At 43.3% G+C, this 23809-nt stretch overlaps 2 long non-coding RNA genes across 3 annotated transcripts in view; both read right to left on the reverse strand.

Annotated features, from left to right (window-relative positions):
- Positions 1 to 10949, reverse strand: part of LOC135179338 (uncharacterized) — a 47979-nt gene extending 37030 nt beyond the window's left edge. For both annotated transcript variants that reach the window (XR_010303985.1, XR_010303984.1), the window contains exon 1: positions 10703 to 10949. This is a non-coding gene — a long non-coding RNA (uncharacterized LOC135179338). The remainder of the gene's footprint in view (positions 1 to 10702) is intronic.
- A 1386-nt stretch (positions 10950 to 12335) lies between these two features.
- On the reverse strand, positions 12336 to 18376 carry LOC135179334 (uncharacterized). Its single transcript, XR_010303983.1, has 3 exons — positions 18307 to 18376; positions 16279 to 16408; positions 12336 to 12731 (listed from the first exon to the last, which is right to left on the reverse strand). It is a non-coding gene; the product is annotated as an uncharacterized LOC135179334 (long non-coding RNA).
- Positions 18377 to 23809: the final 5433 nt, after the last annotated feature.

Genomic DNA, 23809 nt, shown 5'->3' on the forward strand with positions numbered 1-23809 from the left:
CTACTCTTGGCAAACAATAGCAATCTAACACATAAAAGAGCCTATCCAGGTACTATAGTTGATTACATAAATGGTTAGCACCTGAAGATCAAGAGAAAAAATTATTAGTAAACTGAAAGCTGTTAATATAAAGCCCTGATCAGAGATCTTGACAGAGATCAGATTCCATTTAAAACCAAAATGCCACAATGATTCCTTCCCACGCACTCGGGATGGATTTGAGAAATAAAGGTGTCACAACGGGGGTACATTTAAACTGGGCTGGGTTTTGGATGTGAACAGAATACCAAGACAGTGGTGGTGTGGATGAAAAAGCTACACTAGTGAGCACATGCACATAAGAGTGTACTTACAAAATGACATCATACTCTCAGACAGAGCTATGCTGTCATTCTGTGCTTTCAGCAAAGGGCAGAAGCGCAGCCCCGTTGGCAGCTTCACCCTAGCCCAATTTCTCAGCATTATACTAGAGTGACAAACAACCTTTCCTAGACTATTTGGTCTAGAAACAGTCTACTTGTGAATTACCTGATTTTAACTGGATTATTACTAACCCAAGAAGAGGCTGGGACGAGCCCACCCTTATTGTCAGCTATAGTACAACTGTGAGGAGGAAGTTCCTCACCATGAGTGGTGAGAGCCTGGAATGGGTTGCCCAGGGAGGCAGTTGAGGCCTCGTCCCTGGAGGTGTTTAAGGCCAGGCTGGATGAGGCTGTGGCCAGCCTGATCTAGGATAGGGTGTCCTGCCCATGGCAGGGGCTTTGGAACTAGATGATCCTTGTGGTCCCTTTCAACCCTAACTGACTCTATGATCTTACAACCTTGATGGTTTAAGCATTAGCTGACCTGAAGCACTTTCCACGAAGTTATGTTATTTCTAGTGTCATGCTTCCAAAGTGAAGTTTTAAGACCTAAATTCTCCTTTCTGGTCAGATGCAGAAAAACTCTCCAAACACTTGCAGACAGCCACTACTCTAGACACTGGACAAAAGTAACGTGATTTAGGAAAAAAACATAAGAAAGATCTTTTAAATCTATTTACATAGGAAGCATTATAAAATTCAGAATTGTTTTTAACATTACAGAACCACTATCAACACATGATGAATCAGAGAATTTCCCTGTGTTCCTTATTTCAAAACACGCTTGAACACAGGTACATGTTTCAGGTGTCTGAAGAATTATAAACCTGGGCCTGCACTCTCTCCTGAATTTCTCATGTTTTCCACACTGTCCTCATATTTGCCAGTCACCTGCACATCTCAGCAGTTTGAAACAGAATGCATCTTTGGATGACTTATACCCAAAGTAAGTAGAAGTGTGGCCTTCAGCTGGCTACCTTTTTTTAACTCTTAACTGTTATCTTTCACTGACATCCCCTGTGTCCTATCAGTCTCCAGGCTAATCTTTAATCCATTTCTCAAGTCCTAACCCTTGATGTCAAGCTCACAGACTTACCCAATCAATCTTTTCCTCCCTTTTTTTTTTCCTTTCACTTTGTTGTACCCTTAGCAAGCTACATAAATATCTTTCACATTTCACCCTTGTCTCATCATTCAATAAGGTATTTAGAGGACCTGGGATGTCAAGTTCATGTGCCCTACTTGGACTTTGCTTCTTTTTCCTAGTAAAGCTGTTTTTCCAAGCTGTTGTTAAGTCATACCTGCTGTGTTTTCATATGTGTTTCCAACCAAGGACTCAAATCCAGGCTTCCAACTCTTCCAGCTCTCACATGCTTACTTTGCACGTGAACTTTGACAAGCCATCAGCAACTCTGCTTCACTTTGTCATTTTGTACAACGAAAATAGTCATCATAGTTTTCAGAATTAGTGTAATTAAGTACTCAGGTTGATATATCTTTACAAGACATTTTAGATAGAAGACAAGAGCATAGCTTGTTCTGAATATGAGACTTGTTGAAATGCTGCAGATTGATTCCAGTGGGAAACAGGAATCCAAATGAGAGATCAGAGTCAAGATAATTTCTTTTGCCTCGGCTCAAATTCTGTGTGGCTTTGCTCGCAGGATAACTAAAGCACAGTGATCGATTGCTCCCAAGTCACTTAAGAGGACACAGGGAGGGAGAAATAAGTTTCAGTTTGGAAAATTTCACATTAGATTATTTTTCCTACTAAATGTTTTGTTTTCCTGACAAACACCATGCATATGATGAGACTTCAAGTTTCCAACCCGATACAGACTATTTCTTTTATCCTGTCCATGAATCAATTTATTTCCTGATGAAAAAAATGAAATCTTAAGCTCCTAAAATGACTATATGTTTTTTACTATAATTAAGTCTGTGAATTGCATTTCTCTGTGAATAAGGAGCATGTTGTCATTGAAACAACATAACCTTTAACAGTGTAAATGTTTGCATAGAGGACTCCTGCAGCTTCTCAGCAGTAACACCACCGACTGTCACAACTGTCATTTGTAACGGTCTGAAACAGGCAGCCTGAACCCCTATACACATTTGTGCCTTGATATTGCACGTTTACTGTGTATTTGCAATACATTTGAGCTATTTAATTGTGTATTTACAAATTGTACTAACCACTCAGCATTGTCTTTGTACTTCTTTCAGTTCAACTCATAATTTGGCATATTTTCAGGCATTCTGTAAGTCTGCTCTTGGCAGTTTCTCATACAGAGAAAATTTCAAAGATGTCATATTCTTTTCAGATTAAGTCCTTTTAGTAATCTGAGTTTTGAGCCACCCTGGGTTTGAGTGCCTGTCCCATGAAGTAAGGTTACTGCATATTTGAATAACAACTTTTTTTGTAACCAGACTCACAGCCCATTTATTGCAGTGCCATTGGCTGGCAGCTCCAAGGTGAGTGTCAGCACTAAAACCACAAGCACAGGAGAGAGGAAGAGAGAGTGAAACCTACACAAGAACATCTATCAAAACGGCAGGAAGACTCAAGAGTTCCTCCAGGGAACTGTCTACCTGCCTCTCTGCATTGCCTCTCTTCTGTGTCTCAAGGTCTGACCTAAGGAGCAGCTTCAGCTATAGATGAAACATTGGCTGCGAGTCTGAGTCAGAAAGATCATTTTCAGAAGTAATAGGAAGTGTCTAGCCAAGTAATCATAGAAGCGTGGAATCAACTGGGTTGGAAGAAACCTCCAAGATCATCCAGTCCAACCTATCACTCAGTCTTGTCCAATCAACTAGACCATGGCACTAAGTGCCTCATCCAGTCTTTTTTGGAACACTGTGCTCTGATAATCAGCTTTATCTGTGAGAGAAAAATCCTGATGCTTTCTCTCTCCTTTATTTTTGCACTGACCTTCAAAGCTTCAGGGCTTTCAGTACTCGTCATCCCTCATGGCACATCACTGAGACTCCTCCAGCTAGCAATGAAGGCAGCAATGTCCATCAATGCCACTTACAGAATGAACAACAGAAGCTTGTGCAAAAAAACACCCAAAACATCACAAACAAAAAACCACTCAACCAGCTCAGAAAGCATCTAAATATTTTTTCCAGACATGCAGGACAAGAGGAAGACAGTAGAATACATAAGAGCAGAGGGACACCAAAGCAGTTGGCAGCTGGGACCAGACAAACGCAGACAGCATTCCAGCATCCACATATTTGTTCAGAGCATCCTGGTGTTCACAAGGGAGCCTGGGCTCCAGCACAATCAGGAGTTTTGAGTTCAGATAATCTGGTTTGCTTTCCAGGAGACCAGCAGCTCCAAAGAATAATGACTTTACTACAAGAGAATGAAAAACAGGCAGACACTGAGAAATGTCCTTCATATGATTTAGTGTAGTGGCAATGCTCTTGGGAGCTGTCATACAAAAACACAGAAGGGAGGTAGAGATGAGAGATGTGGATGTTTGAAATGGGGAGGTTTACAGTGCTTAAATGCTCACTGAAGAACTTTATTCTTTAAAAATGAAATCAGCAATGGCTTTTCTTTTTCTTTTCCCCTTTTTCACAAATAACTTGCTGCTTACATTATTTTCTACTTTCAGCAGTCTTCTGGACCAAGTCTTGACAATGTCAAGAACATTAACTTTGGTAATACTATGAACAGCTATGAAGTAGCTCCTAGCCACAAAAATTCTAAACCAAAATGACAAAACACCCAAAAGTCAGATGGTTAGTCCATATTCTCCCAGCAAGTGTTTATGCCAGATAGGAAAACCTGTTGTCTTTCTGCTATGTTTTGGCTTTTTAATGTGATACCTCATTAATACCAGTGCATTCTTCACCCCAGTCACTGTTTCTCAGTTCCAGCCATTAGTTCAAAGGAGTCCCTCAGTAAGCAGGGAAATGTATATAGATACACATATGCAAACTCCCTTAGCTTCCAGGTTCCCTGGACTGTAGACTTCCCTTTCTTGTTACAGAGATAACTACTTCATTGTCCCTCTTCCCTGTCCTTAGCAATCTTGTTTTACAAAGATAACAACTATGTTTTTTTACAGACACGTGGTTTGGTAATTCTATACCAAACTTTCCTTATTGAAAGGAAAAGCAGCACTGCTTCATATTCTGCTCCACACTTTTGTGCTGTGTGTCCTTGTTGACATCCAGGTGTCTGGACCATGTTTACTATTGAGACTACTCAAACATGTCTAGAAGGCTCCTCTGAGTTTGTGTGGAGTCAGCTTGTTCAAAGATAGCACAGTACCTTGCAAAATTGATCCTTACTGAACTGTCTGAAAATAGGGTTCAACATTAGCTGTAGGAGTTACTCAGCATTTTGTATGACTAGACTTTTATGGGGCTGACACAGAAGTGCTTGGACTATGGGAAAAGGTGCCTAAATCATCTGTAAACATGAGATATTCCTTTATCCTCCACATTTTGCACTTTTCACCTGCTGCATCTAAAAGAGATTTCAGAGTGTATTTAGTAGGTAATTATCCTGGGACTGCAGATGCAGTTATAAGATGTGAAACTGGCCATATTTTCACTCTTCCTCTTTATGAATAGCCACAAAACATCCCTTAAACCTGAGTGATGATATGTGACCAGCTCCACTGAAGATGTTATCCATTCATGCGAGAAATGAGCAGGCACAATTGTTTGAGATAATTAGTTTGTACTCCACAGACCTGTCACGATCCTGGGCACATAACGAGTGTGCCAGAGGATGTTGTTCTGAGAGCTAGAAGCTTCTGCACACACCAGGCCATACAACAAACATTTGGCTTTTCTGTTTACATGCTACTATTCTTTCTCATGAAATCCACTTCACACAAATTGTAGTCAGATACTGGGCTTAAAAATAGCTCTTATCAAAAGAAGCTTTCACACCTGCTTTTACAGGGAAATGCAGGTGTGAATGTGATGCAAATCCAGAAAAATCAGCATGGCTAGTCCAGATGTACATCAGTGTGACAGGCTAAAAATGGCTTCAGATACTCTGAAAAAGGAATCTGTTGAAATGACAATCTTTTACATCTGTCAAAATATTTGTATAACACCTGAACGTCACAGTGGATGACAGTGCAGGAGCATGAAATGCAATAGGCAGATTTTCTAATCTAATTTCCATTTCTTCTCTTATCCTATCATATCTTTTTATTACTCAGTGTGACAATGAAAATTGCTCAGTCAGCATCCCGTATTTCTAGTCAGCTCTGGTTTCTGTTTCTTGCATATGAGCAGCTAGGTTCACAAACTTTCAATGATGTTTTATGTCATCAGAACTTCATTTAAAATAGATTTTAAGAAAATTACAGATCTCTGTATGTCCTATTTGGACCTGCAGGACACTACAGAATCACAGAATCATTTAATTCTTTCAGTCGAAAAAGAGGTTTAAGAGCGTCAATACCAACAGTTATCGAACCTTACCTAAGCTGGTGATCAACTATGTCCCTTAGCACCGTATCTATGCATCTTTTAAATACCACCAGGGATAATGACTCAGCCACCTCCCTGGGCAGCCTATACCAGTGTTTAGTAATGCTTTCAGTCAACGACTTTCTTCTAGCATTCAACCTAAAGCTCCTCTGGCACAACCTGAGGTAATTTCTTCTCATCCTATCACTTGTTACTAGAGAGAAGAGACTGACACCCAACTCATTGCAACCTTCGTTCAGGGAGTTGTAGAGAGTGAATCTTTCCTCAGCCTCTTACCTCCAAACTAAACAACCACAGTTCACTCAGCCACTCCTCAGATCTGTTCTCCACACTCTTCAACGGCTTTGTATCCCTTTTCTGGACACACTCCAGCACATCTATGCCTTTCTTGTAGCAAGGAGCCCAAAATGAACACAGTACTCAAGGTGTGGCCTCATATGTGCTGTGGACAGGAGCAAAATCACTTCCCTGGTCCTGCCAACTTTGCTACTCCTGATGCAGACCAGGATGATGTTAGCCTTCTTGGCCACCTGAGCACACTGCTGAATCATGTTCAGCTGGCTGTGGACAAACACCCTCAGGTGTTTCCCTGCTGGGAAGCTTTCCAGACACTCTTCCCCAAGCCTGAAGCATTGCATGAGGTTGATGTGACTCAAGTGCAGGACCTGGAACTTGGCTTTGTTGAATCTCATACAATTGGCCTTGGCCCATCAATGTAGCCATTCCAGATCCCTCTGTAGAGTCTGCCTATCCTCAAGTAGATCAATGCTTCCTAAACCCAGCTTTACTGTCATCTGCAAACATACAGAGAGTGCATTCAATTCCCTTGCCCAGGTGAGAAAATCATTTAACAAGATTGGCCCCAAATGTGAGCCCTGGGGAGCACCACTAACGACCAGCTACCAGCTGAATTTAACTCCTTGGCCTAAGCCATACAGCCAATTTTTACTTAGAGAAGCGTTCACCCATCCAGGCCATGAGTAGCCATTTTCTCCAAGAATGTGCTATGTGAGACACTGCCAAATGCTTTACTAATGTATAGGCAAACAACCGACAGATCCTTTCCTTCATTCACTACGTGGGTCACCTGGCCATAGGAGGAGATCAGGTTTGTCAAGCAGGTTCTGCCCTTCATGAACATCTGCTGACTAGTTAGATTAAACTTATATACAAAATCCTCATCCAGTCAGTATAAAAAGGATGACTGGGAAGTGCCAGTGTGGCCAGATTTTGGTACTTCTTAGCACTGCTGTATGCTCTTGTGATGTATGCCTGTTGTAAGCTCCTGAGCCCAAAAAAAAAGGGAACATAATCAAAATACTAAAGAAGATTCCTAATGGTTTCATACCAACAGTTAATGGCAAGGATTTTTTACACAAAAACTGAAATACTTTTTCTCTCTGAGGAGTGATGCAAAATGGAGTCTTATTTTCAGATCTTCATAGAGACAGTAGATATTATTTCAAACTCATACCCAGAGCTTTTTCAACACAAATAAGGTGCATATACAGCAGAAGCACTATACTTCACCTCTCAGGGGGCAGCATGAAGCCCCTGTATAACATAGCATTTTGGCATTGGGCAGAGAACTCTGGGGAAATACTGCAAAGCAAAAAAGGAGAGAACTTGATAGTCATAATGTTATTTTAAGAAGCCTACTATATGCTGACTGATGGTCTTGATCATAAAATGATCTCCACTGCATTGAAAAGATTCGTGTCAAACCCCCTCCTGCAGGCAAGCTGTTAGGATGATATAACAGGTCCTGACTCCTGTAATTTATATGTCCAAGATGTGAAAAGATGAAACATTCCACGGATCAGTTTAGTAGAGGTCATCACAGAAATTATTCCTGTGAACTAGAAACCATCTGACCAAGCATGATGTGCCATGGTTTGTGATAGAGCTGCACAGCTGCATTAGAAGTTGTTGGACAGCAATATAATTTAATTCCTTTGCACTTTTTGGGGGGTTGCAGCTCCATGAAGCCCAGCTCTACAAAGTTCCAAGTACACAACCTCTACTTAAATTAGCAGCAGTGAGTGGTTTTGTACGTTAATAAAAATAAAGCATCTATTTCTCTTAGTGCTGCTTGTGCTTTCCTGAGTTCTGCAACAACATCTATCAGGCATACCACAAAGGAGACAAGTTTAAAAGCGTAATCCTCAAACATCTCTTGATGTTAGTAAGCTCAGGGCCAGGCACCATGGTAAAATGCAGAATGGGGAAGAGATTTGTTTTTCAGAAGGTAATTCTGATAAAAAACTGGATGTGTGAAAGCATAATTGGTATCAAATTTTAGACTTCAAACTATTGGCTACAAGCAGTTAAGCAGCAATATGGTTCAGCTTAAGCATTTGACTACTACTTTGAGATTGAAGAGTTTTCATTTTAAACTTCAGAGGTAAGATTTGTCTTCATACATAGAGTCACAGGAAAGCTCTATCAATGTGACTGAATCCCATTTTGAACACAGTGAGATCTCACAGCTATTCAGACAGTAATAGCAAACCTTCCTTTTTTTTTCTGGCAACAGGAACCATGTTACCCAGGTCAGAAAAAAAACAAAAATCTGCAAAGCTATCAAGTTACATCCAGTTTGCAAATATAATTTCAATAAATATTTGTCTTTTCAAAAATCTTAGATGCCTGGTTTGGTTTAGGAAGAAATACTCTTCCAACCCTGATGATACTACTATGAAATACACAACCACCTGCTGGAAGACAAAACAAGCAAATCCGAAGCAGCCTGGACTCCCACTGAGCAGCCCACTGTTGGAACATCAAAAGGCACTGGCCTCTGGGTATGGCCAATGTATAAAGAGTTGCTCAGAGGCTGATGTTCTCCAAGCTGAAACCATCAACTCTGAAACCTGGCTCACAAGTGCAGAAAGGTAATAACCTGATACTTTATCAGCTCTTTGTAGTTTAGGATGCCCTAGTGGGAATTCAATCCTATTACTTGTATTTTCCTAATGTGATTATTTAGTACGATTCTTTTTTTTTCCCCCCCTCTGATAAAGCTGGACTGACTTTCCTGGCACAGGAAGATGGGGGAGAAAAATGAGGCTTATCACAAAGTCCTGAAGGACGTGGCTTCTGAGGTTTTTGGGTGAAGATTTTAGGGGAAAGAGTCCCAAGGAAAATGTATTTAAACCTTTTCAGTAGAGGCTCAGAGAGACTGACTGTAGCGCTTTTCTTGACGTCAAACAGGTCTTGACAACTCATGAGCTCTATACAAAACTTTCAGAAAAAGGTCAGCTGCGTGAAGCACAAACCTAAGATGAGAGTACACAGGCACTTTTCCTTTTTGCTTTAGCTGCCACAAGACTTGTACATCTTCTGAAACAAGTTTCCCACTTCGTTTTCAAGGATCTTTCCCCCTTCAGAAAGGAACAGATTCAGAAAAGACTTCATTCGCTTTTTCTAGTAAAGGTGACACCAGAATAGGCCTAGCAGTAACATCCTCACACAAGGTTTAAAAATGTGCTTTTTAGGCCATAAAATTACTAATTGTCTGATTTGTAAAAAATAAAACCAATGCTTCGTTACTGTCAAGCTCTCGTTTCCTTGTTTTATATGGAACAAAACTAACCAGTGTCAGCTACACCAGTACGAAAATTTGAGATAGGTCATTACTTTTCCTGCAAGAAATCATAAAGGGCTGATTGCCTTTTCCCTAATTGAACCTCTTTCAGTTTGGCAAACAGCTCCTCTCTGAAAAACAGTGGCGACTATGAGGTGCTGGAGCCGTTTCTGAAAAGGAGCACTTTAAAAAAGTTGCGGCAAAAAGGTCCAAAAGCCTTTTTTTGGCTTTGTCACAATTTCCTTTTGAACCCTTGAGGAAACTGCTTGCCTTCTCCGATCTTGGAAAGCTGAGACTTTTTTTTGCATAGTACATACCAAGGAAAGAAAAACGGATACAACGCAGCACACAGAAAATAAACTTGTGTGAAAGTACAAGACGTATCCACTGCCTTGAGCACCTATGACACACCAACCACTGCACATCTGCTTGTGTGCTCCCGAAACAACAGAACACAAAGTGAACTCCGGGGAGGGCTGCCTGAGGGAGTCTGCGCTGCTGTTGTGGAGGCAGGGAATTAACGCGGCCGAGTCAGGAACTTTCCCGAAAACCCGCCCCCAAAACTATGTACAGAAATTGATTCAGTTCTGTGAGAAATATATACTTGATCCGATCAATTCGTGGCAAGAGGCCCGAGACAGGGAGGAAGAGGGGGTTTGAATGGAGCTGCACTCCTCCTTGCACAACCATCACAAAAACATACACTTGGCTTAAGATAACAGCAATAAATAATTAGAAGCTAGAAAGCTTGGTGGAGGAGTGAGGCAGGTGGAAGAGACAGCCTTTGGCATGAGCAAACCGAGGACTAGTTTGGAGTTCACGGAGCAGACACTTGAGGAAGACCCCTTACTTCATCCCTGAAGACCACCAGAGGGACCACCGAGTAAAAAGAGACATGCGTGGAAGAGACACCTCCCATTCTTAGAACTGATAAGCAAAACCCAACCTTTTCTTAGAATTAGTAATGAATATGTAATAGAAGAGGATATAAAAAGAGAAAACTGAAAACAAAAGGTGTGCGTTAAGGTAGAGCAGAGTCTCCCTGCGCACCCAGGCCTGTACATTGCTTGATTCCTGCAACTCTATTAAAGCCTTAACTTGCATGAACACAAGTTTATGCCTGTTATTTATGACAGTTCTAATCAGCAGATTCAGTTAGGCTGACAAGATCTACAAGGGTACCATAGGTAATTTGGCTATTTTGGAAGTCAGAAGTTGGAAAAGGCTGATCTATTAAATAATAGCATTTTCCCAGTATTAGTCAGGCTGAGCCAAAGTTACTCACAGGTGAACGAGGCTGGCTGAAAACAAGGCCGGTGCAGCTGCTTGTCCACTCGATCTCTTCCAAAGGCCGTCAGAGGGTCGTTAAGGGCAATTGAGCCTGCATAATGGTGGGAAGCCGTCCTCAGGGGCTCCTCCTGCAGAATCTATCCAGGCTGGCGAGAGTTCTGAGGCGGGGGCGAGCTCTCAGGCGGACACCCCAAGGCGGGCAGTGCCCAGCAGTTATACCCTGCCCAGGCGCAGAGCAGAGCTACCCCTGCCGGGGCGCGAGGCGCGCAGCCAATCCGCGGGCGCTGCACGGGGCAGCCCGCGTGCGGAGGGCCCCTGGCTCCGCCCGCTCACACCTGCGGGGCCGGGGCAGACGGGCGGGGCCGGGGCAGACAGGCGGGGCCGGGGCAGACAGGCGTGTTCGGTCACACCCGCGGGGCCGGGGCAGACAGGCGGGGCCGGGGCAGACAGGCGTGTTCGGTCACACCCGCGGGGCCGGGGCAGACAGGCGGGGCCGGGGCAGACAGGCGTGTTCGGTCACACCCGCGGGGCCGGGGCAGACAGGCGTGTTCGCTCACACCCGCGGGGCAGCGGCAGACAGGCGTGTTCGCTCACACCCGCGGGGCCGGGGCAGACAGGCGTGTTCGCTCACACCCGCGGGGCAGCGGCAGACAGGCGTGTTCGCTCACACCCGCGGGGCCGGGGCAGACAGGCGTGTTCGCTCACACCCGCGGGGCCGGGGCAGACAGGCGTGTTCGCTCACACCCGCGGGGCCGGGGCAGACAGGCGTGTTCGCTCACACCCGCGGGGCAGCGGCAGACAGGCGTGTTCGCTCACACCCGCGGGGCCGGGGCAGACAGGCGTGTTCGCTCACACCCGCGGGGCAGCGGCAGACAGGCGTGTTCGCTCACACCCGCGGGGCAGCGGCAGACAGGCGTGTTCGCTCACACCCGCGGGGCCGGGGCAGACAGGCGTGTTCGCTCACACCCGCGGGGCCGGGGCAGACAGGCGTGTTCGCTCACACCCGCGGGGCAGCGGCAGACAGGCGTGTTCGCTCACACCCGCGGGGCAGCGGCAGACAGGCGTGTTCGCTCACACCTGCGGGGCCGGGGCAGACAGGCGTGTTCGCTCACACCCGCGGGGCAGCGGCAAACAGGTGTGTTCAGGCCCTCTCCTCACCCGTTCAAACCACAGGGGGAGTGGGACTTAGGGGTATGCAGGGCTCCAGGACAGCTGCATTTGACCCTAGCAATTTTCAGCCTTATAAAGTCCCCCATATAATATTTCATTCCAGCTGCTAAGCTTAGGGTATGTAACAGCCACAGTGCTCTGGGTTTGTTGATGCAGACTCTGACTCCCACACAATTTCTGACCTAGTCTAAATCTTTTGTAACTGAAATCTCCCCAAGAGTAATTCTGCCCCTTTCCCCTTGTCTTTTCTATGTGACACCTTGTCAAAAGAGTCTCCATTGTCCTAGTAGCCACCCTTTAAGTACTGGTATGTGATAACAAGGTCTCCTCTAAGCCTTCTCTTCTTAAGGCTGAACAGACCCAGCTCTCTCAGCTTTTCCTCATGTGTCAGGTCTTCCAGTCCTCTGATCATTCTCATGACCCTTCTCTGGACACTTTCCAGCCTGTCCACATTTTTTTTTTTTTGTATGACAGGGACCAAAACTGGACACAGTACTCCAGGTGTGGGCTGACAAGCACTGAGTAGAGTGGGACAGTGGCTTGCTTACCTCTGCTGGTTATGTCCTTGTTGATGCAAACCAGCATCCTGTTGGATTTCTTTGCCACTGCAGAACACTCTTCACTGGAGGAACCCCTAGGTTCCTCTCCACAGAGCTGCTCTCCAGCCAGCTGTATTCCAGTCTGAGCTGCAATTCTGGGTTATATATTTCCAGGTGCAAGAGCCTGTATTTGCCCCTCTTGAATTTCAGAAGGTTCTTGCTAGCTCTCTCATCTAGCCTATCCAGGTCTTCCTGGAGGGTGGCTGTCCCATCTGGAGTGTCAGCCTCCCCACTCATTTTGGTGCCACCTGCAAACTTCAGAGTGTGCTTGCACTCAACCTCCACATCACTTACAAAGATATTAAGTAGTGTTGTTAAACATATGATTTTAGCTATAATATGTGCCTGTGGTTTCCTGTAAAAACCTCTAATAAATGTAAGCAGTTGAAGACTCTCTGAAGCACTTGATTTTGTTATATTCAACATACCAAGAAGCAATTTGCCAAGAAGCAAAAGGGATGGAGGTTCAGTTGACTGTATCTTGCCATCTCTAAGTTGGTTGTCGAGAACCATGATCACCAGAAATCTAGCCAATATATAGTCATTGGAGTTTACAGCATGACCTCTCTAGTCAAATAGTTGGCAACAGCCTTCAGTTTAATACTAAATTCTAAGCTCCACACATAGACCAGATATCCATGCTGATTAAAGTTTATAACTAGCTCAGGAATAGTTGATTTTCTGAATATTATTTCTTGTTCCTGACCTGGGAAGGTTTGGTTTGAGCATATTGTCTGGTAATCATAAGTGCCAAGAATTTTGGCAGGTCTCATTTTTCCAATGTCTAGTTTCCCTCTGAGTTTTATGCAGCAAACCATGTATTTCTGCAAAACAGCAATCAGTTCCAACTAGCTCATAACAGGCCCTTTTTAATTCATAGCTCTCTGCACTTTACCTATCCACCCAAGCATACTGATAGCAACCAACAGCATTTACATAACACACCATTTTACATAGCTAGGTTATAAACAAATATGCATCACACAAGTGGTTGCCAAGACAGCAGTACCGTGGCCTGGAGCTTGGGCAGGTTTTATGCACTTAGATCTAAACACATGATTCAGAAAAACCTTTCTCCAGAGGCTTGTTACAGTCCTAGTTTGACCAATCGAGTCTCTTAGACAGTTATATCTACCTCTTAAAACCAGAGGAGCATGAGTGCAAGATGCAGAGTTTAGTGCCAATTACTCAGTTGTAACCAGGTGCATGAAAAGAAACTTATCAAGTTAATTTAGAAGGCAAATTTATAAATTCATACAGCATGTATAATTTCCAGCAATAATGGGTCCAATACAAGAAGTCTAAAGGCAGCAAGAAGTGCAACTGAAATTATTCAATTTAGGCCTGCTCAATAGGGTTGGAATATGTTTCATTACAATAATTACATCATTTACTTATACCTTACAGCAATTAATGTGTTTGGGGATGAGCAAAGCCAAACCAAAATGTTTTAATTAGCTTTTTCTCCAAAACATTTGGATAATGCAGAAAGTGAATTTTCTGTCAGAAAATCATTCCCAGTATAGAATTCTTGCTCATGGAGCTTGTGGGCTTAATAACACAGCTATGAAAATTAAATGCTGTGACATTAAGGCTTTTGTAGACACTAACTGTACTTTATAAGTGACTGAAGGGGAAGCAAAGAGTTTTTCTGAAAAAAAATGGTAGAGGTGGATGCTGAAAACTTTGTAAACAAAATTGTCACAGTCATGACATGAAATGACATGACAAACCAAAGCAAGTCAGAAAGACATAGGGATATTGAGCTTTAATGAAAGAAGACATGTCAGACTGCAGGGTATGAGCAAGCATGTATGAGGTAGAGTATTGCCAGATGCTGACAATGATGGATGGCTTTCAAATGAGTTAGCCATTATTGTCAGACTCCATTACATGAGTACTTAACATGGTTAACAGTATTAAAAAAAACACTCAGCTGAATGGCTACTCAGCCCTTAAAGTAATGCCTGGTGAAAATGAGAATCCAGCGTTGCAGTCAGAGCCATCATCTTACTTTTGGGAAAACAAATCAAATACTTTTTTCCTGCAAAAATGCCCACAAAATATTTTCCCCATAGGTCACCCACTCTTAATATGGTGACTATGTTAGCAACCATGTCATAGAATCAACCAGGTTGGAAGAGACCTCCAAGATCATCCAGGCCAACCTAGCACCCAGCCCTAGACAATCAAATAGACCATGGCACTAAGTGCCTTAGCCAGTCTTCTCTTGAGCACCTCCAGGGATGCACAACTCTACCACCTCCCTGGGCAGCCCATTCCCATGGCAAATCACTCTCTCTGTCAAAAACTTCCTCCTAACATTCATCCTAGGCCTGCCCTGGCACAACTTGAGACTGTGTCCCCTTGTGCTATTGCTGGTTGCCTGAGAGAAGAGACCAACCCCCACCTGGCTACAACCTCCCTTCAGGTAGTTGTAGACAGCAATGAGGTCACCCCTGAGCCTCCTCCAGGCTAAACAATCCCAGCTACCTCAGCCTCTACTCCTAGGGTTTGTGTTCCAGGTCCTTCACCAGCTTCGTTGCCCTTCTCTGGACAAGTTCCAGTACCTCAACATCTCTCTTGAATTGAGGAGCCCAGAAGTGGCCACAGTACTCAAGGTGTGGCCTGACCAGTGCTGAGTACAGGGGCAGAATAACCTCCCTCATCCTACTGGCCACACTGTTCCTGATACGGGCCAGGATGCAATTGGCTCTCTTGGCTACCTGGGCACACTGCTGGCTCATGTTCAGCTACTATCTACCAGTACCCCCAGGTCACTTTCTGCCTGGCTGCCCTGCAGGCACTCTGTCCATAGCCTATAGCACTGCTTGGGGTTGTTGTGGGGAAAGTGCATTGGCCTCACCCACCCGTCCAGCCTGTCAACATCCTTCTGCAGGGTTCTTCTACTCGCCAGCAGATTGACACCTGCTCCTAGCTTGGCGTCATCTGCAAACTTACTGATCATCCAGATCAACAGTAAAGATGAACAGGACTGGACCAGCATTGATCCCTGGGGGACACCACTAGTGACAGCTGCCAACTGAATGTGGCACCATTCACCACCACTCCCTGGGCCTGGTCCTCCGGCCAGTTCTTGACCCATATCGAAGTGAATCTGTCCAAGCCAGGAGCTGCCAGCTTTGCCAGGAGCTTGTTGTGGCAGACACTGTCAAAGGCCTTGCTGCAGTCCAGGTAGACTACATCCACAGCCTTTCTTACATTCACCAGGTAGGTAACCTGATCATTAAAGGAAATCAGGTTGTCAGGCAGGACCTGCCCTTCCTAAACCCATGCTGGCTGGGCCTGATCCCATGGCCATCCTGTAGTTGCTTTGTGATGGCACTCAAGATGAGCTGTTCCATGACCTTGTCTGGCCCTGACAAGTCTGTAATTTTCTGGTTCCTCCTTCCAGCCCTTCTTCTGGATGTCCATGGAAGAGGAGCAAAGTGAACAAGTCTAAAGAACTTCCAATGAAAACTATTTAATCTACAAATTTCTGGTCTAAATTTCAGGGCCCATGTGAAATCAGGAGATCCTTACCTATGAAAATTTATTTGATCTGAGCCTGGCTTTTACTATTCCAAAAAGCAAAGAGTTTCCATCAGGCTCACTCAACGAAACTCTCTTTAACATTTACATATAGTAGATAAACATCATCTCTCCTTTCAGAGAGCTATAGGCTAGCAAGTAGGAAAAATTGCTAATAAAGACTAGCTGATAAATACCAATTGTTTTGCCCAAGGAAAAAAATTAACCAGAGAAATTTCAAAACTCAAATGGAGTATTCATGATCTTTTACCTTGGGATACTGTGGTGTTTCCTCCTCCACGAATGCTGGACAAAATTCCCATTGGGATGACAGATAGAAGACGACACACGAAGTCTGCGGTAGCTTGTTGCCTTTCTCCTGCTGTCAGAGCACAACACTTCTGCTGAGAAATAATTTGTGATGTGGCCTTATCAGAACAACAGGCTTCTGGTGTTGATGCAAGTAATGTATTCATCTTGCTTTACATCTATTTTAAAGTAGGTGTTTTCTTGGTTAACAATTCGTGACATTCCTTTAATGACATTGGGTTTTGTCTGGCTTCTCATATATACATTTTTATTCTATCTTCATGCATAAGAACCTTAGCATTTCTGTTGCAAATACATAGGGGTCCATCAGAAATGGGGATCTGAACTATGAAGATTTTGTTTTACTTGAGACCTTTGTTTACTCTGAAATTTCTAAACTCAAATATAAAAGTTAATCTCATTTCATTACTGAAAAACAAAACAAAACATAACACCACCCATGCCCACCCCCCCACCCCCCCCCAAAAAAAAAAAAAGCCCCACAAAAATAATGGCATGCATTTCTGCTCTGTTGTTACCATGTTTAGAGCCTTCTAAAAGTTAATGGGACTTTTTTTTTTTAACTTTGATAAGGTTTACTTCAGAACCTCAACCCTTAGCTTATCTTTTTCCATGATCCGTTGCAAAATAACAATTTGGGAACATTTCTTCTCTGTAACTGGACATCAGGAATACAGAAAACCAGGAATGCCTTCCACAAGAAGAGTTACTTACATTGAATTGTATTTAAATCAATAATAAGACATTTTGCCACTGATATGTTAATGCTAGGAATCAGAATGCCCCATCTGTCAGTAAGATCAGAAGGAATGTGGATTTTCTGTGTTTGAGAGCAGTGCGTAAGCTGAAATGCAGCATCAGTGAGAGAGAGAACATGCTGCAAGACACACAGTGGGATTCTGAGGGAAAAGTTATATTCCCTGTGGCATTGTGCCGATTATGCTCACTACCAACATGAAACTGCCAGAGCTTTTGGTGTGGTGAAGCAATTGCTGTGCTTCAGAAAGTTCAAATCTTTCACTAGCTGGCAGAAATTGTCTTAGTAGCATAGAGTGGGTTGAAATCCTATTCCTGATGTGTTAGACCTATCATCAACTGATGACAGTAAAAACAAACAGTGTGTCTCTTTTTTGAGTCAGACATCAGCTATGCTAGAACTCATAAATGCAAAGCAGTATGTTTAATAGCTTGAATGTGATGTGTCTAGTAACTTGAATGTGGCAAAGCTGTAGGATTTTTCAGGGAAGTGGTTTCAGGATATGTTAGTTCATAGCTGGACATTGTTTAAGAAAATGTCCCTGATGACTGGCAGAATGTAGTTATTCTGAAGCTAATAAGTGACACAAAAAATTAATGTAACTACAGAAACAGCTGTTACTAAATGCATTTCTCCAGTTGCTGCAACAATTATTTTGGAAGTTTGAAAACTTGCCTGTGAGCTCAATCCAAACTGAATGATACTAGCTTCAGCATGAGTGAAACAGCAAAATTAGAGGACTCTCATGCTGCTTGAGAGGCAAACTGATGAGTCTGCAGAGACATAGGTTTCTCTACAGCTGTGTGATTAACCAGACATAAAATATATCGAGGTTTGCTTCTGTATCCTCACTCTGCTTGCTAGCTTGAAATTTGGCTCAGCATTCACAGCTATAGATACAAAATTCTACCTGGAGAAGGTAGAATTTTCTTTTTATTGTTACATATATAAAAATTAGAACACACAAGTCCATTTTTAGGGAGCTCTCCCATTTTGTAAAGAGCTTGAAAGCAGTTTGACCCTTGACTAGGAAATGAACTTGCTCAGCTTTCTTATCAGGGCAAAGTGATACAGTAGTTATGCGTCTCTATTTATCAACAATATAAGCATACTACTTATTTACATCCTACTCACCTTGTGAGGGATTTAAGAATGCAAAGAGCATTTACATTCAATTTACTCTATGTCAGAAGGTCCACAGAAACCACTTACCTTTAGCTGTTGAAAAAAAATAGTGTGAAAAATATATAGTTCAATTGTCTGCATTTGACAGGTATGAAACCTGAAAATTGAAAAGACATATGCTTAAGAATTCACACTGATTTGGTAGCTGAGACAGGAAAAGGACTTCTATCTATGTTGCCCTTTATAAAGGCAACATCAGTAGGATGCATTCAAATTTCAATCATCTACCAAGAAAAATATCTTGTCACAAATTACTTTCTGACTGTGGCCAGCTATGAGGACAAAAGTGGTTTCTGCTGAGGCTTGAGCTTCAGCTTCTTCAGTTGTCTTTTCAAGGTTATCTACTTCTTGTGTTACTCAGAGAAGATGAAGTTCCATACTGATTTTTTTAAGTTACTCATTTGATGTTTTCTGTATCATAGTTGTCTTACCAAAGCCAGTTAGCAGCATGTGATTGTAATGATTTCTGAGGTGGTTTTGAGGTCTGCCATGACAACAGTCTGACCCAGCAAAAGTTCTTCTAACACATGCAAGTTTCATCCTTGCTGAGGAGAATTTACCTGTAGCAGAAGCCTGTGACTAATCCTGAATTTTAGTTGACTTTCTGAGTATCTAGGGCTCAGATCACTGAGCTTTTTGAGATCAAAGACTGTGACTTTGAAGGTGGTAGAAGTTTTTTTGAGTTCTAATGTAGAATGGAAATTAATCTGTGCTCAAAGCATCCTATGGCTCGCAATAGTGTTGCTGAGGTGAGAGGTTTTTATATGATGTAGTGTTATGTCCGTGTTATTAATGTTCATTAAATTAACAACTCACAGAGGCAGAGGATTGGAGGAAGATACCAAAGGTGCAGCACCACTCCAAGAACACTTGCATTCCTTCCATTCATTGTCCACTATGTCAACACATTTATAGCTTGACTTGTTCACTAACTGAAATTACTGGTGCTCCCAAACCCAACATAAAGTAGCTCCACATTTTTCTATACACCGATATGTTGAAGTATTTTTCACAATAAATACAGAAGGCTGGAATCTAAATTTCAAGCTCACCATGATAATGCAGGGTAAATCTGCCAGCCTAGTGCTAGTGGCTGGACGCTAGCAATGCTCTGAAATTCATTACAGAGGAATCCACTGTCCAGCCTAGTCTGAGAAGAAAATCATGTTTCTCACAAACGTGCTGCTTAAACCCAGTTGATTTCGAATGACTACTGCAATCTTCCATGTGACTGGCAATGCATGCTTTGTACTTAACAGTGTCATGCCCCAGGAAGATTGTTGCTTGTTTCTTCCTAGGTACCTAGCTTCATTTTCACTCCTGTCCTCTCAAGATTTAACAATACATAGCCTAACAGCTTTAAATGAGACATATGCCTCCCAGCAAGAACTTCTATATCAAAATTGTATTTTCTAGCTTTAGTATGCCATAATTTCCTTTATACATCAATCACTTGGAGTGATTCTACCCTTGAGGGAATCTCCCACAAACAGCTGCTGCATGTCCAGATGTATGATACCATGTGACAGAAAAATTAGTCTTGGACATCATGTCAAGCAAAGAGGTTTAGAGTCATAATTTTATTCATTGGCATATGCTATGGACACCATTTACAAAAAAGCTCTCTATGTATATTCTGCTTTAGGAAAATAATATAAAGAGAAGTAAGTAATATGGCTGCTACTTCTATGCCACACTCTAAGAGCTGCACACATTGCTCATCAGTTGCAGCCAGTTCCTGTTTACTCTTCAGATCTCAAGAGTGCTGTAACAGGGTGCCAGAGGCAGGTTGCTCCACTGGAATTCAGCAAGAAGCAACAACATAGCAAAATTTAATACATTTTGGAGAGTTGGAAACACTAGGCTATTTTAAGGGGGAATTGTGCCTCAATCACCACTTTTAAGCCAATGTGCTAGTTTGAAGCAGGCTAGAATGTTTTGGTGAGAAGAACTAGATTACAGGCTGTGAAAGGAAAACAATGGTGATGTCTACTTCCCTCAGAAGTCTCACTAAGGAGTTTGGGAAGGAGAAATGAAAACATTAGATAACACTCTCACCATTTTTCTCTCACTCTTGCTTGGGCTGCTGACTGAGCAACATCTTACTTCCTAACCTCTCCTTCCCTTTGGCCTAACCCACTTTGCTTCTTAACCTCTTGGCCGAACCTCTACTCTTCTTTAGGGCTGGGGTAAGGTTGAGAGGGGCGGGGGGAAGGTGCAGGGGTGGTTGAGAGCCCCTCCTGGGGACTCAGGTTTCTGGGAGGGGAGTTGTGTTTCTGTATTACTTTTACCTTGTATATTTCTGTATATAACTGTATGTACTGTAAATAGCTGCTTGTATATTGTGCTAGCAGTAAATAAATAGCTTCATTCATATTTTCAGAGCCGACCATGCCTAGTCTGGGTAATTTCTAAAGTGTGGGGGGGCGAGGAACACCCAAACCATCATAGCCAAGAACACAAGAATCAAACAGGAGAGAATCAAAACACTGGCTTTGCAGGGCTGCCACATCAACAAGAAAATGAAAGAGACAAGAATTCCAATGATACAGCCTGTCATCAGAAAAAAACGAATTCAACACTTTTTACAAACACAGATTTTGCCTAGTTGCAAGTGAGCAAGTTTTAAATTTCTGGTTTGCACTGTTGGCAGCTTCTTTCTGAGTGTGACTTTTCCATTTGCTTTGCAGCCTGAAAAGATTCATAAACCTAAGGATCTCACAAAGGAAGCGGTATTGCTTTAAAAGAGTGGTGCTAAAATATGGGTTTAGTTATGGTTTAAAAAATATATCAAATCAGGGGAAAACAACACTGGGGGGAGGGGGGGAGGGGGAAGAAGCTACCAAGAAGGCTTACAGAATGGTGTGCAAATTAAAACAGCTCAGAGAACAAAATTGCCACTGACACAAAAGATAGAAATCTTAGGAATGGAGAGTTAGAAAAGACAAATATATTCCATCCATACTGCAGCTGAGATAAGCAGAACAGATGAGAGGCCAGTGTAGTGGGAAAGACTAAAATTAGAAGCAAGAAAGCTCTGGGTTTGTGATAATTAAATCCTAAGCTATCATTACTCACCTAAGAGAATGGGGTATATCAAAATGTAAATTATAATAGATAATTTCCATAATTGCTAACTATAAAACACCAGCAATTGCAAGAAGCCAGTGTTAGATTATCAAAACAGTTGACCCTTACAACAGAAATCAAGCATCATAGAGCACCAACATTTTAGGACCTTTGCTGTTTTATGAACTCCATAGAAAGACAGATGTTTGTGCCACCCATCTGGCAAAGGGGAAACCTGAGTTCCAATGTCTAAATAGTTTCAGTGAATATACACATAGAGTTGACCAACTCAAAATATTTCTCCCATTTCCACCCTAGCTTTATAACTGTGAAGCAATAATGTCCTCATTTTCTCCCCAACCACATTTACACAGTCACTTATTTTTCTGTACGATCTGGTATAGTTTCAAAGGGAAAAAGAGATTATTCACCCAGTGATATTTGACTGACTGATGTTTAGACCATTAGTATGGGAGATGCAACTTCAAATCTTCTCAGGCAGAGAGAAAACCAATCTCAGTCTCCCATCTCAGAAGTGACAGTTCTTATGACTAAATCACTGAATAAAATGATGTAGGTTAAAACATCTGCCTTGGTGCAGGGACCCATGTGTTTGCTATATTCCAGGAATATGTCTTGCATTAGATGTTACAGAGCTCTAGGAATATGTCTCGCATTAGCTGCTCCAGAGCAGAGAGGTGAAGAAATAGTTATACTTTCAAGCACAGTGCATTCAACGCACTGCTACGCATGACCAGCAGGAGACATTAGTTTCCCAGAAAACATTATTAAGGAAAATTTAAGCACCTAAAGCAAGGGAACAGGAGTTGTGAGGATTCAAGTAGCTTTGTATATAAGGGAACACCAGCTGATCCTGTAAGCACTCAGGTAAGTCACTCAGTGTTTTGAATATAAGGCCTTACTCCACACCCTTTGCAATAAGCAGGAGAAGGCTGTATAACATCAGCTATATAAGATCTACTATCTATTATATACCCAAGGCCAGCTGTATGAGGTTCAACAAGGCCATGTGCCAGTTCCTGTGCTTAAGTCACAACAATCCCATGTAACACTACAAGCTTGGGAAGATTGACTGGAAAGATGACCTGGGGTTGTTGGTTGACAGCCAGCTGATTATGATGTACCAGTGTGCCCAGGTAAACAAGAAGGCCAACAGCATCCTGGTTTGTGTCAGAATGTGCTAGTTTGAAGCAAGCTAGAATGTTTTGGTGAAAAGAACTAGATGATAGGCTGTGAGAGGAAAACAGTGGTGATGTCTCCTTCCCTCAGAGTCTCGCTGAAGAAGAATGTAAACATTAGATAACACTCTCACCATTTTGTCTTCACTTTCTGGCTGGGCTTTGGCTGAGCTGCATCTCCCTAACTTCTCCTGCTACTCACCTTTGTTTCTTAACCTCTTGGCTGAACCTCTATTCTTCTTTAGGACTGGGGTAAGGTTGAGAGGGGCAGGGGGAAGGTGCAGGGGTGGTTGAGAGCCCCTCCTGGGGACTCAGGTTTCTGGGAGGGGAGTTGTGTTTCTGTATTACCTTTTCATTTGTATAGATGATCTGGATGAGGGCATGGAGTCAGCCACCAGCAAGTTTGCAGATAACACCAAGCTGGGGGCAGATGTGACTGAGTTGGAAGGCAGAAGGGCTCTGCAGCAGGACCTTGACCACCTGGACAGATGGGCAGAGTCCAATGGGATGGGGTTCAATAGCTCGAAGTGCAGGGTGCTGCACTTGGGCCACAACAACCCCATGCAGAGATACAGGCTGGGGTTGGAGTGGCTGGAGAGCAGCCAGACGGAGAGGGATCTGGGGGTGCTGATTGACACCCGCCCGAACATGAGCCAGCAGTGTGCCCAGGTGGCCAAGAGAGCCAATGGCATCCTGGCCTGCATCAGGAATGGTGTGGTCAGCAGGAGCAGGGAGGTCATTCTGCCCCTGTACTCTGCACTGGTTAGACCACACCTTGAGTACTGTGTTCAGTTCTGGGCCCCCCAGTTTAGGAGGGACATTGAGATGCTTGAACGTGTCCAGAGAAGGGCGACGAGGCTGGTGAGAGGCCTTGAGCACAGCCCTACGAGGAGAGGCTGAGGGAGCTGGGATTGTTTAGCCTGGAGAAGAGGAGGCTCAGGGGTGACCTTATTGCTGTCTGCAACTACCTGAGGGGTGGTTGTGGCCAGGGGGAGGTTGCTCTCTTCTCTCAGGTGGCCAGCACCAGAATGAGAGGACACAGCCTCAGGCTGCGCCAGGGGAAATTTAGGCTGGAGGTGAGGAGAAAGTTCTTCACTGAGAGAGTCATTGGACACTGGAATGGGCTGCCCAGGGAGGTGGTGGAGTCGCCGTCCCTGGAGCTGTTCAAGGCAGGATTGGACGTGGCACTTGGTGCCATGGTCTAGCCTTGAGCTCTGTGGTAAAGGGTTGGACTTGATGATCTGAGAGGTCTCTTCCAACCC

The sequence above is a fragment of the Pogoniulus pusillus genome, chromosome 1, assembly GCF_015220805.1.
Source record: "Pogoniulus pusillus isolate bPogPus1 chromosome 1, bPogPus1.pri, whole genome shotgun sequence".
NCBI lineage: Eukaryota > Metazoa > Chordata > Aves > Piciformes > Lybiidae > Pogoniulus > Pogoniulus pusillus.